General features: G+C 47.5%; 1 non-coding gene across 1 annotated transcript; it reads right to left on the bottom strand.

Moving 5' to 3' along the window:
* Nucleotides 1-2,153: 2,153 nt before the first annotated feature.
* On the bottom strand, nt 2,154-2,226 carry Trnaa-cgc (transfer RNA alanine (anticodon CGC)). Its single transcript has one exon. It is a non-coding gene; the product is annotated as a tRNA-Ala (tRNA).
* Between the last annotated feature and the right edge of the window lie 7,431 nt (nt 2,227-9,657).

Raw genomic sequence — 9,657 nt, 5'->3', positions numbered from 1 at the left:
GGCCTGTAATTCAGCGGATTACTCCTACTTCCCTTTTTGGGTATTGGTGTGACTTCTATTTTCCAGTGTTTAGGTACGCATCTTTCTGTGAGCGAGTGGTTGAATATAATTGCTAAATATGGAGCTATTTTATCAGCATACTCTGAGAGGAAACTGGCTGGTATACAATCTGGACCAGAGGCCTTCGCTTTATTAAGTGATTTAAGCTGCTTCGTTACTCCGAGGATATCTACTTCTATGTTTCTCATTTTGGCAGTTGTTCTTGATTGGAATTCAGGAATATTTACGTCGTCTTCCTTGGTGAAGGAGTTTCGGAAAACCGTGTTTAATAACTCTGCTCTAGTGACACTGTCATCAGTGACTTCACCGTTGTTATCGCACAGTGAAGGTATTGACTGCGTCTTGCCACTGGTGTGTTTTATGTATGACCAGAATCTCTTTGGGTTTTCTGCCATATTTCGAGATAGAATTTTATTTCTAGTTCTGGAACATTTCACAAACAAGAAAGCGTTACCGTTCCCAGGGTAATTTTGCCCCAAGGGATGTAAAATATGAGAAAACTCAGGCAGAGAAGAGATACTCTGCCTACTTGATCAAGCGACGAAATTATGAAACCACAAAACTTTACGAAAGGAGGATTTATTGACGTCTTTCACAACAAATAATCGACGATGTTTGGTCAAGTGCAACTTTGAGATGAAGAAGTTGATACGGGTGAGGAAGTTACATCTACATCTACATATCTACATACATACTCCGCAGTCCACCATACGGTGCGTGGCGGAGAGTAACTCGTACCACAACTAGAATCTTCTCTCCCTGTTCCACTCTCAAACAGAACGAGGGGAAAATGACTGCCTATATGCCTCTGTACGAGCCGCGGCAGTAACATTGAACTGCAGTCAGCCTCAAATGCTAGTTCTCTAAATTTCCTCAGTAGCGATTCACGAAAAGAACGCCTCCTTTCCTCTTGAGACTCCCACCCGAGTTCCTGAAGCATTTCCGTAACACTCGTGTGGTGATCAAACCTACCAGTAACAAAGCTAGCAGCCCGCCTCTGAATTGCTTCTATGTCCTCCCTCAATCCGACCTGATAGGGATCCCAAACGCTCGAGCAGTACTCAAGAATAGGTCGTATTAGTGTTTTATAAGCGGTCTCCTTTACAGATGAACCACATCTTCCCAAAATTCTACCAATGAAGCGAAGACGACTTCCCCACAACTGCCATTACATGCTCGTCCCACTTCATGTCGCTCTGCAATGTTACGCCCAAATATTTAATCAAGTTACGGGAGGATTGCATCAAGTCAGTCAGAAAGATGACCCGAAAATCACCCAAAAATAGGAGAAGGGTATTACATCACATCAGGAAGCATTCACGGAGAGCGAAGGGCTGTAATTGTACCTAAAGGGCGGCGCTACACAGTGTTAGAGGCACTGTCGGCGTTTCCGGAGAGAACGGCAGTGCAGTGGGCGTGGGGTAAGGTTTGTGCAGGTAGAGCGCAGTGTTGGGAGGAGCGGCGGAGTGTTTGCACGCGCGTGCAGACGGCTCGCAGCGCGCAGCGGCGGCGGCGGCAGCGGCGGGGACCGCTCGATAGAGGTGGGCGTGGCCCGGCTGGCTCCGCTCGGCGCTGCGCCGCGCGGCCCGGCCAAACACGGCTGCAATTACCGCCTGGCGCGCCGGCCGGGGCCGGGGCCCGTGCCGTGGCCGCCACGCCGCGCGCGCGCCCCTTAAGCGCGCCTTAAACTCGTTTACGGCCGAGCCGGTGGCGCCGACGCCGCCTCCTCTTAGGCCCGAACCGACTCCAGCAGCAGGTGGCCCGCTGCCCACGGGTGCCCCTAGCGTCGCGTCTCACCGTGTCGGGAGTGGACAGGGAGGCAACGTCTTACGAGGGTAAAGCCGTCGGCACACGGGCCGTGCATCCGAACGTTGAGCGTTGAGCGTGCCGAGTTTCTGACGTCAGAGCGTGGAGGAGGAGGAGGAGGAGGATATTAGTGTTTAACGTCCCGTCGACAACGAGGTCATTAGAGACGGAGCGCAAGCTCGGGTGAGGGAAGGATGGGGAAGGAAATCGGCCGTGCCCTTTCAAAGGAACCATCCCGGCATTTGCCTGAAGCGATTTAGGGAAATCACGGAAAACCTAAATCAGGATGGCCGGAGACGGGATTGAACCGTCGTCCTCCCGAATGCGAGTCCAGTGCGCTAACCACTGCGCCACCTCGCTCGGTCAGAGCGTGGAATAGCACGCTCGGGAGTCTTTCCGGACGTGCAGAGCAATATCTGGCCTGTCAGGTATTCTGAGCGTGCGTCTGAGCGCTGACCAATGACATGGCACAACGCCACCTACGTCACAAGCACGCCGTCTCCCTTCAGGCTACGGCCACACGAGCGTTTTTTTCACGCGCGTTTCTGCCGGCGTTCACGCAGACATTATAGACCACTGCGTGTTGAATGGGGCTGGCCACACGAGGCGTTTTCGCACGCCGCGGGCCCGCAAACTTCGGCGTTCACGCTGAGCGAACGCTCTCGGGTGCATTCGTTCTGCGTGTTTTTCAAGCTGGGCGCTGGCCACACGGGCGGGAGACACGCTGCGGCAGAGTCCGGAACCTCAGCCCTTTCCTCCGACAATTACCGAACTGAAATCGTTGCGATGCCAACATATGCAACAATGCGTGGAGCGGTATTATTTCAATAGGTATTTCATAATAAAGAACATACGCAGTCTAGCAATGCGTGGTGCGATATTATAAAAAGTAGGTATTTCATAATGAAGTAGCCACACATGTCTTAATTTTGGTTTTATAACATGTCAAATGCATGATAAATGTACGTGGTTTGAAAGCCAAAGTACAAGATTTTAGTTGTTTATGTACGAGGAAAAAAGTTCTATGGTTGGCAACCCTGCTCGGCAGCTCGCTGTTCTGTTTACGGACAGACTGCCGTCCTCGCTTCGTTGTAAGTGTAGCAGTCTTCTTGTATTTTATAAAGTGCCAGAATGGAGCGTCTGGACAGTGAAACCATTATTATGGAAGTGCAGAAACATCCATGGCTGTACAATACAAGGGATCCGGAATACAAAATTAGAGAAAGAAAAAGAGAATCATGGCGAGCAGTTACAGCGGCCCTTCTGGGAGAAAAATAGGATAGAATGGATAACAAGCAAAAATCTTGTTTAATGTATTTCCGCTCATAGTTGATACTAAACTGCGCACAGTAGATGCTGTCACAGCTTGCACCAAAGCACTAGTGGCGATTCGCTGGGCTTCACGTCGCGTGAGAGAGGCGGCCATGTGGCCGCACGTGTTGCGTGAATTCTGGCAGAAATGCGCGTAGAAAAAACGCTCGTGTGGCCGTAGCCTAAAGTCGGCGTGAACGCCGGCAGAAACGCGCGTGAAAAAAACGCTCGTGTGGCCGTAGCCTCAGTACTGAGTCGTGAGGCGCCATATTGGCATTCATTTCAAGCCTATATGTACACTCCTGGAAATTGAAATAAGAACACCGTGAATTCATTGTCCCAGGAAGGGGAAACTTTATTGACACATTCCTGGGGTCAGATACATCACATGATCACACTGACAGAACCACAGGCACATAGACACAGGCAACAGAGCATGCACAATGTCGGCACTAGTACAGTGTATATCCACCTTTCGCAGCAATGCAGGCTGCTATTCACCCATGGAGACGATCGTAGAGATGCTGGATGTAGTCCTGTGGAACGGCTTGCCATGCCATTTCCACCTGGCGCCTCAGTTGGACCAGCGTTCGTGCTGGACGTGCAGACCGCGTCAGACGACGCTTCATCCAGTCCCAAACATGCTCAATGGGGGACAGATCCGGAGATCTTGCTGGCCAGGGTAGTTGACTTACACCTTCTAGAGCACGTTGGGTGGCACGGGATACATGTGGACGTACATTGTCCTGTTGGAACAGCAAGTTCCCTTGCCGGTCTAGGAATGGTAGAACGATGGGTTCGATGACGGTTTGGATGTACCGTGCACTATTCAGTGTCCCCTCGACTATCACCAGTGGTGTACGGCCAGTGTAGGAGATCGCTCCCCACACCATGATGCCGGGTGTTGGCCCTGTGTGCCTCGGTCGTATGCAGTCCTGATTGTGGCGCTCACCTGCACGGCGCCAAACACGCATACGACCATTATTGGCACCAAGGCAGAAGCGACTCTCATCGCTGAAGACGACACGTCTCCATTCGTCCCTCCATTCACGCCTGTCGCGACACCACTGGAGGCGGGCTGCACGATGTTGGGGCGTGAGCGGAAGACGGCCTAACGGTGTGCGGGACCGTAGCCCAGCTTCATGGAGACGGTTGCGAATGGTCTTCGCCGATACCCCAGGAGCAACAGTGTCCCTAATTTGCTGGGAAGTGGCGGTGCGGTCCCCTACGGCACTGCGTAGGATCCTACGGTCTTGGCGTGCATCCGTGCGTCGCTGCGGTCCGGTCCCAGGTCGACGGGCACGTGCACCTTCCGCCGACCACTGGCGACAACATCGATGTACTGTGGAGACCTCACGCCCCACGTGTTGAGCAATTCGGCGGTACGTCCACTCGGCCTCCCGCATGTCCACTGTACGCCCTCGCTCAAAGTCCGTCAACTGCACATACGGTTCACGTCCACGCTGTCGCGGCATGCTACCAGTGTTAAAGACTGCGATGGAGCTCCGTATGCCACGGCAAACTGGCTGACACTGACGGCGGCGGTGCACAAATGCTGCGCAGCTAGCGCCATTCGACGGCCAACACCGCGGTTCCTGGTGTGTCCGCTGTGCCGTGCGTGTGATCATTGCTTGTACAGCCCTCTCGCAGTGTCCGGAGCAAGTATGGTGGGTCTGACACACCGGTGTCAATGTGTTCTTTTTTCCATTTCCAGGAGTGTATATATGCCGTTCCGGGCACCAGCAAACTGAGAATCACTGCAAAACCCGTTGTTAGCTGTGTCATTCGTTCCAATAAAATGATGAGAAACATCATATTCGTGGCAAAAGAATTATTGTAACTTGCGTATATGAGAGTAGGCTATTTGAAGGCAGCGACACACTAAAGATCCACACAAAACGCATTTTTCATGGTACAATGTGTTATAATTAAATTTCAGTTAGTAACATATCTACGATTAAGGTTTTTAGAGACAGGTAAGACTCTGTAATTAGATACGAAAGGTGTGACGTTGGTTTAGATAGCCGGCACGGTAACTCAGCGTGTTCGGTCAAAGGGTTAGCTCCCCTCTGTAATAAAAAAACTGAGTTAATGGATCAACGACGAACTGAAACGGGTGTCTTGCGACGTCTGCCCTGAGCAGATACAACGAACAAAATGAGATTAAAAAAAAAAAAGCTTAATGAATAGCGTCACTATCTAATAACGAGTTTCTTTTGTTGGGGCGGTGGTTCGCGTCCTGACACAACCAATTTTTTTCCCCTTAACATTCGCGTTTTTATTAGGTTCTTATACCTTGTTATTAGTTTTATATAAGTGTAGACTATAATATTTGATGTTACCGCCGGCACGGTAGCTCAGCGTGTTTGGTCAGAGAGCCGGCTGGCCTCTGTAATAAAAAACTGAGTGGAAGGATCAACCACCGAACCTGAACAGGATGTCTTCCGACGTGCGCAACGACCAAACACAGCGATCAATAACGAATAAAATGAAAAATAAAAGTGTTCGGTCAGAGGGTTAGCTCCCCTCTGTAATAAAAAAAAACTGAGTTAATTGATCAACGACGAACTGAAATGGATGTCTTGTCACGTCCGCCCTGAGCAGATACATCGAACAAAATGAGATTTAAAAAAAAAAGAGCGTAATGAATAGCGTCACTATCTAATAACGAGTTTTTTTTGTTGGGGCGGTGGTTCACGTCCTGACACAACCAATTTTTTTTTCCCTTAACATTCGCGTTTTTATTAGGTTCTGATACCTTATTATTAGTTTTATATAAGTGTAGACTATAATATTTGATGTTATGTACATACAAGTTCACCTTCTTTTTAGGGGTGACTTTGTTCGATTGGCGTAATCTAAAGGACAGCTTGCTCAACTTGTATAAAAATATTTTGCTCCTTCTTCTTTTATGCTTCGTAATTCAGATGTTGCAAAGATTCTGCTACTGGGTACGAACAGTGATCAAGTAAGACTGACCTTGGGGTTTTACTAAAATGTGGGAATGATGAAATAATGTTTATCATATGCGGATAAGTATTCCAAATTTGTAACGCACTGTTTGTAATGGAACTTTTATAAGCCTCTGTTGTTATTGATTGGACATGGTACTTTCCTTTTCGTGGACGATGGAAGAAATTTGCGTTTTAATAGAGCTAACGTGGGAATCTTACGCGCGCCCGTTGAGTAAACAGTGTGATTTACGAACTAGAAACATCCCTCAACTGCCGCTGGAGTGCGTTGCGATCGCTTATACCACTTTAGGGCCCACGTACCGTATGCACAAGTCGCATCGTTCCTGAGCGTTCAGCAGCACGTCGAACTTAGCACGCTCAATGTTAACGTTCGGCAGCACGGTCCGTGTGCCGACGGCCTAAGATGCGGTTTACACTCGCGACACGACATGCGATACGCGAAGCGACTCGTGATACGACGCAGAAGCGACCCGTATCATGTGGTGCGTAGACACACAGCTAATGCGACTTAACTGCTTCACTCTGTTACAAAAGGATACGACACCGACACGTATCGACCAGCGCCTTATGGAGTGTTACACAACTTGTGTGCTAAGATGCATAGCGATGGAAATTTCAAGTCATCCGATGTGCCTAAGAAGTAATTGTTTTATGTAGATGAAGCAAAGCTAAATCTGAAACTTCCTAGAAAATTAAAACTGTGTGTCGGTTCGAGATTCGAATCCAGGTCTTGAGTCGTGCTATGGTAGCAGTTGTCTGGAATCATCCACCAGGCTGTGGCTAAGCCATATCTCCGCAGTATCCATTCTTCCAGTAGTGCTAGTTCTGCGAGGTTCACAGGAGAGCTTCTGCGAAGTTTGGAAGGTAGGAGACGAGTGCCTGGCGGAAGTAAAACTGTGTGAACAGTGTCTCAGTCGTGACTGGGTAGCTCAGTCGGACTCCGGCACGGTAGCTCAGCGTGGTCGGACGGAGGGCTACCTGTCCTCTGTAGTGAAATAACTGAGTGAACGGATCAACGATGAACTTTTGACCGGTCTCATGGGACGTCCGCCTCGAGCATATCAAAATGGTGCAAATGGCTCTGAGCACTACGGGACTTATTCGGGGGTCATCAGTCCATAGAACTTAGCACTACTTAAACCTAACTACCCTAAGGACATCACACACATCCATGCCCGAGGCAGAATTCGAACCAGCGACCGTAGCGGTCGCGCGGATCCAAACTGCAGCGCGTAGAACCGCTCGGCCACAACGGCGGGCTCGAACATATCCAACGAACAATTACGAACAAAATGACACCAGCAAGAAAATGGCAAAAAATGTTGGTAGAACACTTGCTTGCGAAAGGCGAAGATCGCGAATTCGAGTCTCGGTCCGGCACACAGGTTTAATCTGCCGGGAAGTTTCATATTAGCGCACACTCGGCTGCAGAGTGGAAAATTCATTCTGAAAGCTACGTCTGTGCTTGTAGGTAGTTTGTTTCTAAGCAAAACTTTTACTTTTGCGTAAAACATAAAAACCACTGATTTTGATTCACACATTTTTCCTGCTATACAGTCCTTCTTATTCGATGTTGAGAAAACAATTTGGCAAAAATAATTTTTCCACATCTAATAGTCTGAACTGACTTAATTTTCGTTATTACCCATATTTACTGTGGTAGTTTCCTAATAAATAAACCATTAGGCACATTCTGAACTTTCTGCAGGGTAGAACATAGTCGCTGGCCAGTTTTGTCCACTTTAGGTCATAGTTTGCTGCGTAGAAAATGTATGTAACGTATTGGTACTGTTTCTGGCGGTGGAAAGAGCATGATACCTCTTTCCATTCTCCATAATATATAGGAGGATGCCAGGGTTGAGGTTTGCGACGCTATTACCTCTTCCTATGTGAAATGGAGAGCTCCTCCGTGTCTCTATGTGTCAATTTTTTTAAAACTGTATGCTTCCGGATTTGAGGTCAAAAAGAGATTGAAAGCTGAATTCCAGTTACTTCTGCATGACTATCTGGACGAAGCCGGGAATGACACTTTGGGATTTTTCTAATTATCAAGGGCTACTTCCATTTCTTCAAACACAATGTCTATCCCTACACACAGTTCACCATCTAGTTACTGCTACACCATCGATGTTGATTGGTGTCATTTCAAATCCAGCAATGTTTCTTGTTAATAATCATCAACCTGAATGATATACTTCTTTGCGAAATTGAACAATTGCAGAAGTCATATCCAAGGTTTATTAGTTATTAACCATTATTTCTACATGTACCTAATTGAATAAAGTACTATACTATGTGATCTCACAAGAAAATAAACTTTTCATGATGGGATTTCAATGTCATTCACACACTTTCACAAATGTACCTTATTGTAATGAGTAGCTCCTCAGCAGGAGAAATAGGAAGGCAAAAATATGTCTCCTGTTTAGTCAGAGTAGCTGATACTAGGTGCTCCAAAAAGTGGAAATTATCTGGACTTATTCTGTAGATTTCGTGAAACTTTTCGTGTTGAGAGACCTCTCGAGAGATCACAGCCATACCGTCAGATATGTACAGCATTGTGCAGCTGCGCCAAGTTCTCACTCTCATCTTTCAGTTTTTTGAGCTTTAACTAATGAGGACCAAAAAGAGCATCCTCTTCAGAAGAGCATATCTTTGCAACTGAAACTGAAAAAGATACCCGCTGATTCCTGTTGTCTTGTTGCTTGTCGAATGGCGAAATGCATCGCATATCGTGCCGCATATCGCGTCATCCCAGTAGGAACACGACTGTCGCACCGATAAACGTCGCGTCGCGCCGTCCTTATTGCAACGTGCCGTATCGTTCAACGTATCGTGTCAGCGTAATCCGCACCTCAGGTGTCGCAATTACTAATTTGCCGTGGCTAGCGTACACTGTCCTGGAAAGTGCTTAAAAGACATCACGGTCGTCCTTAACAGTGAAAACTAATTGAAGAGTGGACACGTCAAATATTGTAAGTCCCAAATCAGACACTTGTCAGAAGACTGAAAACAGTGTGTCTCTTTTTGTGCGCAACTGTTTTGTATCCCAAAAAAAATTATAAGGTGTCCTGATAACACATAACTATACTGAGCCCCTGGTTACTGCAAAAAACTACGGTCGCAGTTTCTAATCCTGCCTCGGGCATGGATGTGTGTGATGTCCTTAGGTTAGTTAGCTTTAAGTAGTTCTAAGTTCTAGGGGACTGATGACCTCAGCAGTTAAGTCACATAGTGCTCAGAGTCATTTGAACCATTTGTACTTACCATATAATGTGTAATATACCTTACGAAGTCCCTTCGTATTCTGGAGCACGGAAGTGCTAGGAAGACATGTCATCCATTACGACCATTGAACAGCTTTCGTTATGCGACTGCACGAAGTGTTCGGTTCAGTTAAGAAGAGATCTTCCTAAATCACTCCTTTCTTGGCGTGAATATTGGAGCAGTTTGCTTAGCAACCTATTTTCTCGCATCCTAGTACACTATTGGTCATAAAAATTGC

The sequence above is a fragment of the Schistocerca nitens genome, chromosome 6 (genome assembly GCF_023898315.1).
Source record: "Schistocerca nitens isolate TAMUIC-IGC-003100 chromosome 6, iqSchNite1.1, whole genome shotgun sequence".
Taxonomy (NCBI): Eukaryota; Metazoa; Arthropoda; class Insecta; order Orthoptera; family Acrididae; genus Schistocerca; species Schistocerca nitens.
The sequence above is the reverse complement of the archived record's forward strand: the minus strand, read 5'-3'. Positions and strand labels throughout refer to the sequence as shown.